Source organism: Opisthocomus hoazin, chromosome 1 (assembly GCF_030867145.1).
Source record: "Opisthocomus hoazin isolate bOpiHoa1 chromosome 1, bOpiHoa1.hap1, whole genome shotgun sequence".
Lineage (NCBI taxonomy): Eukaryota > Metazoa > Chordata > Aves > Opisthocomiformes > Opisthocomidae > Opisthocomus > Opisthocomus hoazin.
The window spans coordinates 133,744,016-133,750,896 of NC_134414.1; positions in this window are offsets into that span (position 1 = coordinate 133,744,016).

A 6,881-nucleotide genomic window follows, 5' to 3' on the forward strand; every position below is an offset into this window, starting at 1 on the left:
TCAAACACAGTCATCACATATACAAACTAAACTCTGGTAGCAAGTGGATGAAAGGAATCACTGTTGATTAATGCTAAGAATATAGGAGCCAAAAGGATTTCAGACAATGATTCACTGTGAGACTACCAGTAAATCTCTTGGTCTCTTTAGAGATTCACTCAACCTGGAATGAACATTGGGTAAAATATGTCCTTAGCAAACTGGACAATGCAGCACAGCAATGCTCTTTATGAAAAAAAGACTTGTGTGTGAGTTTAATGCTTATGGGCAAGCTTAGAGCTTGAAATCCTCTCATTTTCAGGACAGTACTTCTAGCAGCAGAACAGATTGACTCACACAGGCTCACCACTACCCCTCAGCATTGAACTGAGGGACACGTTGAGTGGTCAGGTTTTGTGGCTGGTTCAAACTCTTTCACTGTACTTGCAACGACAGACCAGTTACTATTGACTGTAGTGATGTTTTTTGTGGCATGGACTTTGGCCCACTAAGAACTAGAGTTGAGATCTCTTCAACTTGTTTCAAGAGTCAAGCTTGTCTGTCTGGGAGGAAATAAAAGAAGTAAATCAAATGACTAGCATTAAACTCCACGATAAAGACAGATTCTGGAGAATTTCTGAAGACGACTGCCCAGCAGACCACTGACCTGGCCTGCAGGTATAAGGCAATGAACTGGATATGAATTGCCTTTCTTGCAAGAAAGGAAGCATTGTACATGTATGGAAAAATGTTAGAGAAACAACAATGTTACAGTACCATTCTTCACACATGAAAAAGTCTTTCAGAAAACTATTTAAGCTCCCTGTGTACTTCTAAACTCTATTTTAAAAGGACTATCCACCCATATTTATCTCTATGCAAGACATGGATTAACTGCCTAGGCCCAGGACAAAATGACCTCTGAAGGCAACAGCCACGTGATGGAGAAAGGGGAATATCTATCACACTACCTACCAGGTTAACCTCCTCTTAACTACCATAACTTTACTTAAACAGAAACCATCACCTGGAGCATGAGAAGCAACTGGCATTTTTAATGTTAGAGGTACTTGCAACTAGCCTGTGGATTTCTGTAGAAGGAAATACCAGTGCAGACAGTGAATTAAAACATGTCATGGTAACAGATGAAGATTTCAACTATCAACAAAATCAGGCTATTAATTCTCACATAAACAGTCTTTTTAAATCTTTGATTTTTAATATAGAGTCCAAAGATCACTTTCACATTTCAGCAGCTTTTGTCTTTTAATGCCAATCATTTCAACTGACTTTTCTCACTACCCTGTGCTTTCTCTTCCCTTTGGAAAAGGTGAGTGAAAATATCAAATGATATCTTACTCTGCCAAGACCAAAGGCAGTTCAGACGTTCAATAAAATTAGGCAATGACTTTGCTTAAGGCAGGGAGGGAATGTGATTAGCAGTGGGGTGGATCACTGCCTGGCAGGGGAGGGGAAAAAATAACCCAAACCCGAACCCAAATCTCTCCTCATTCTCTGTTCCAATCTATGCTTAGGTCTCGACTATGTAAACAGCAACTGAAAATTACCGGTTGAAATCATTTTGCTGCTCATTGTGGTTCTTTTCTCAAGCGACAGATAGTGCGATTCAAGGGGAAGCAAGGAAGCTGTGGCCCTGTTCATCACCCCCAAAAGCAAAGATGTCCTGACGGATCCACGTGGCCTGAACTATCACCTGCCGCAGGACGCGGTTTCACAACGGACGGACCTAAACGCGTCTGTGAGAGCAGCTCATGCTGCTGTTGGCCTCTGCGCACCTCCTCAAACAACAAAGGAGATTTCAGACTTTACAGCTGTCAGCATACAAACTTTCACTGGACTGTAACTCACTCGCACAACAAGAAAACAGATACACACTGTGTCTGCTACCTTATTGTTTCCTTCAAATTTCTGCTCTGTTTCTGAAACAGAACAAGGCTGAAACTTTCCTTTTACTGAGACGAACCAAACTGCACCTTGTAACAAAGACAGACTCCTCTATCCTTGGTCACTGGCATCACCAAGGAGGAATCAAAGGTGCTGATTTTGTCTGAAAAATCATTATCACCTTTAAAATCTCATTCCCTCGAAGCACTACAGTCTAGTCTGGGGAAATGCAGCCAGGAAGTGAGAGATGACAATTCTCCATTCTCTCCAGAGACTCTGCGTCCCTACAGATTTTGCTTCTTGTGCAATCTTTAACTCCTTGATGCCTTTTCTCTCATGATCTCTTCCTTGGCAGAAACTTCTTCAAATTTAAAAATCAGAACATGAGCCAAGGAAATAAAAATAAATAAATAAAGCTCAATGCCTATAAAAAGTACACAGACTAACCTGCTTAATTATTAACAGGTAAACACAACAAATTCTGAATTATTTACTTAATCTTTTTCAGCTACAAACCTCAGACTTTTAGAGCATGAAATACATGCTTTATTTTAGGACACAAAACAGGTATTTTATAAGGCTGTGGACCCTTTTTTTTTAGAGGTGGGGTTGTTTTGAAGAATACACAGTTCTTATTAACCCCCAAATACCTTCCTCTCACTGAACCCTGGTGGAATTTTAAATACAGAAATAAAAGTTTTAGTATAAAGAACCTGTATTCACGTGTTCAGTAGTGAATGAGACGGCTGTTTCTGACTTGCATCTGAGTGAAAACGAGATTCCTGCGAGGCATATGCACCCTCTCCTGTTTCTGTACATCTGCTAGGAAGATGTGAGATTCAGAGGGAGAACCTGGTGAAGACAGAAATTCTACAACGAAGGATAAAATAGTCCCAGGTATAATCCCATTTTCTTTACTGAATAAAGCTACCCTGCTGAAGTAAGCCTTGTCTGTGCTGCAAAAATGAAAAGAATACCACCAGTCCCTGATGATCCGACAACGTCCTGTTCTATGACCGACCTCCAGCTGACTCCGTCTTTATGTTCTCCCTTCTTCTGACACATCGTTCCACCTAAGCCAGTGCTGATCTGATGCAGCCTTCCCAGGCGATATGCTGAAAATGAGGGAAGTTCCAAGTTCCTTGTTGGATAAAACAGCGACATTCCTGCACCTGCTGAAGCCAGCACACACCCTTTGAAGTCTCCAGCAGCCAGTAGTGTAAAACAATGCCACCTCCTCCTCAGTAACCTCGGGCCATGATACAGTCATCACCTTCCAGAAAAAAAAGCTACATCACCATCATCGTCACAGAAGAAATGTGGTTGTGAATCTCAGGCAATTTTTCTTAACTAGCTTTTCTTCGGAAATGATTCTATAATATTGTTTTTGAAGCCCTGGATTAATGAAGACATAGGCATATATGCTGAAGCTGCGCATATGAGACATGCCACTAAAAATCTATTCTGAAGTTTCGCATGTAAGCAGAAGTCTCCACAAGAGCATTACGATAATATTTAAAATTTTTAAGAAGGTATTCACATACTACTATTCCCTCATCACTGCTACAAATGCATACAAATGTGACATCTGATAATATATTTATTAATGTACTCTTAATTGCTATAATGGTCCAGCATAATTTGTTTTTTTTTTCCTGGTTTTAGATCTTAACAATTTTGTCAATATTTATGTACTATACTTTTTTTGCCTAATGAAGCCGTCCAAAGGCGCAATTCAGGAGATGAGACAGTTAATCACAGTGCTGGCTTAGCCTCTAATTTAGGTGGCCTACTTATGTTAGCAACATTTTATTAGCACGTTATGCTGTATATTTAATATTTAGTACACTGCGTGAAAATGGTTTACTGTGTACTGCTCACACAAATGACTTACAAATTCTGTTTGACACATAGAGAACAGTGTATAAGTAATACGTGTATTTCTAAGTATACCTAATGCTACAGGAAATGAGGATAAACAGAAGACATGTAGAGAAAACACTACAATGTGTCTGATGATGGAGTTAAAGGCCAGCTTATGCACACTTTGGTAGACCAAAGAGGCAGAATTATGGATATCTGCACAATGCCCATCCCTCCTTTAACTTTTGACATCAAATCTTCCTCTGGAAGCCTCAACAGCTGAAGGCAAAGGTGACTTTCTTAATTGCTAAAGTCTCACAGTAGAGACAACTGCAACAAAGCATACAGCAAAGCCCCCCAAAACCTTTTGTATTTTACCAGACCCAAAATACAACATAGGATGTGTCTTTGAGTTTAGGAGTGCTTCCAGGACACTTTTCACGAGGCAGGCAAGTTAGCTACGTCCTCATGAATTCTGCAGCCTTTCCAGTGTGCACTTACACAACGCTAGCTGGAAGCACCAGGGGAGGATGCCCTGTGCCTGTGAGCAGCAGGTGGTACCAAAGGAGAATCGCCCAGCCAAATCAGATCAAAGTTTTCCTGGAAGAGCTGGTGAGCACCTCTGAGCAGGGATTGCAGCTAACTAGCTATAGGTATAGCCATTTTGGTTGTACTGAGGTTTGGAAATGACCACTGGAAAGGAGATTCTGACATTAGCCCTTTGTTATGAGGACAAGTACACTGGTTTTCATGCTCCTCCTATTTACAGTGTGAATCAGAGCTACACCAGCAGGCACTTGTAAGGGCCAGGTAAGGGAAAGTCCTTCAGCCGCACCCGAATTAGGCCTACGTGAAAAGATCCATAAGCAGTCCAGGTGCAATTCTGACTGCCTTGGAAGGGGCAGCAGAAGGAATTTAGCCTCTTTGCTTCAACCAGATCCTTCTTAAGTTTCGAATTATTTTAGCCACTTCAGATACAGGTGGCCCTTTTTACCACATACCCTTGAAACAAGTAGGTATAGTAACTTTTCCTGGGGGGCAAAAAAGGCTTTTACTTTAACCCTAACTCTAGCTCTTCATCTCTAACAAGCGAATCATTCACATTTATCAGAAATACATTTTTCTGAGATTATCTGACAGGTGAATATATCAGCGTGAAGGAAGGAGGGTAACCTCCCAGGACAAGCTGTCTCCAGTTGCCTCTGAAGCTCGCGATACCCCAGTTAAGCAGGAAAAGTCCACCAAAAGGCAAGAAATCTTGTTCGTAACCAATATGTTCTAGCTTTTTATATTTCTTCTGCTGTGTAATTTTTCAATAAATCTATAAATGCTTTTATAATAATGTTGTTAAGACAGATGCTAAGAAAGTTTGGTAAGAAATACCAAACTTCTTTTCTGCAAAAATATATGATCACAGCAAAAACATTATTATCTGCTGGTGAAATATTTTCGGTATTATTACAAAGGACACTTATTGTTTATTACTATCCTTGACAAAGTATCAGTTCCAAAGTTTTTCTCAGTATCTTCAGTTGATGTTTGTAAAGTGACATTCAAAAACATTTTTATTTTGAAAAGCAAAACCAAAACAAAATTGAGCCTATTTCACATTCTTTTTATTCTTGTACCTTACTGAATTTTTCAAAATTATTGCAATACATGTATAACACTTACATGGCATACCCTAAAATGCCTCACAATAGAGAAATTCAGTTCACATTTCCTCTAGGAAAAAACCCATAAAACAAAACAGTCTACAAAACCTCTTAGAAAATGTATCTTTCTCCAGTTATATTCAGTGGGGAACATTAAAAATTCAATATTTGCTACTTTGCAATGACTTCTGGACACTAAACAGTTCCTTCATGCTGCAATAGGTTCCTCTAAACATAAGGGAAACTAGAAGAAAAGTACACACTTGAATCAGTACTAAATATGACACCCACAGTACAACTCTGACCCTGACATAACTGTTTCTGTTACTTTTTATTATCATTTCTATCATTCATTACAGAATTACAGTATTTATTTTTTATAATGATTAATACGTAAAAATCGGTACATAGAAACCAAGCAACAAGACTGGGTCTAATTAAAAATTTATGTTATTACAAAAATAACTATTATATTAATCAACATGAAGACTGAGATACTCAGATCAGTAGGACATTTTTAGTTCTAACATTCATCCTGCTTTAAGGACATGAGGACAGTTGATTTAGTAAAAACCTTAGCCGAGATACATCGATGTATCACATTTGGATTAAAACCATGTCGGGAGCAATTATTGCAAGCTAGTGGATATCTCCATTACAAGAATGCCTCATATTTCAGAGAACAAATACAAAGTTTGTACAGATTAAGATCTGAAGGAAACAATCCAAAAGCAACTCTACAATTCTAGCTGAAAATTCACCAGCACGAGTGAATGGATAGTTGCAGATCAAACTAACCTTTGCTGTAGTCTTACAAAATCAGTGAGATTCAAGGACGAATTTATCTTACTGCTTATTACACAGTAGAGTTTTTAAATTAAGAGATGTGATCATGTAACATGTGATCCACTTGTTATTATTGTTTAATATGACCTACGTGTATAACTTTCACCTCTATTTTCCTCAAACTTGCACAAAATTACCTCCACTTTTCTTCCATTTCAATAGTTTATCCAGGGTTTTGCCCTCTTATGTTAAATAAGACTAAGCAAAGTTTCTGAAATACATCATATAGTACAAAAAATATGTTTTCAGGTAATAAATTATTTCTATTGCAGAATAGTTTAGATTGCAGTGAGATCGGTGTATTCGCCACTGCAGTGACACAGACTGGAAGACAGTCGCCACTAGAAAAAACTTTTCAGACACGCCAGCCAAAGAGCAGGAACTACTTTTTCAGATGAGTTGGGACACACAGATTGGAGTTACTTAGGCAATCTGTGACAGCGTACAGTCCTGAACTTTTATCTCAGGTTATGCTCCACTGCTTTAACAACAAAGCCTGCCTTCCTGTCTATTAATTACTATAAAATCCACTCCAAAAAAACGAGTATTCCATCTGCCCCATTAACCTAGCAATTCCAAACACCATGCTATTTTGCATTTGTGTGACTCTAACATCAAGAATCTCAAAGCACT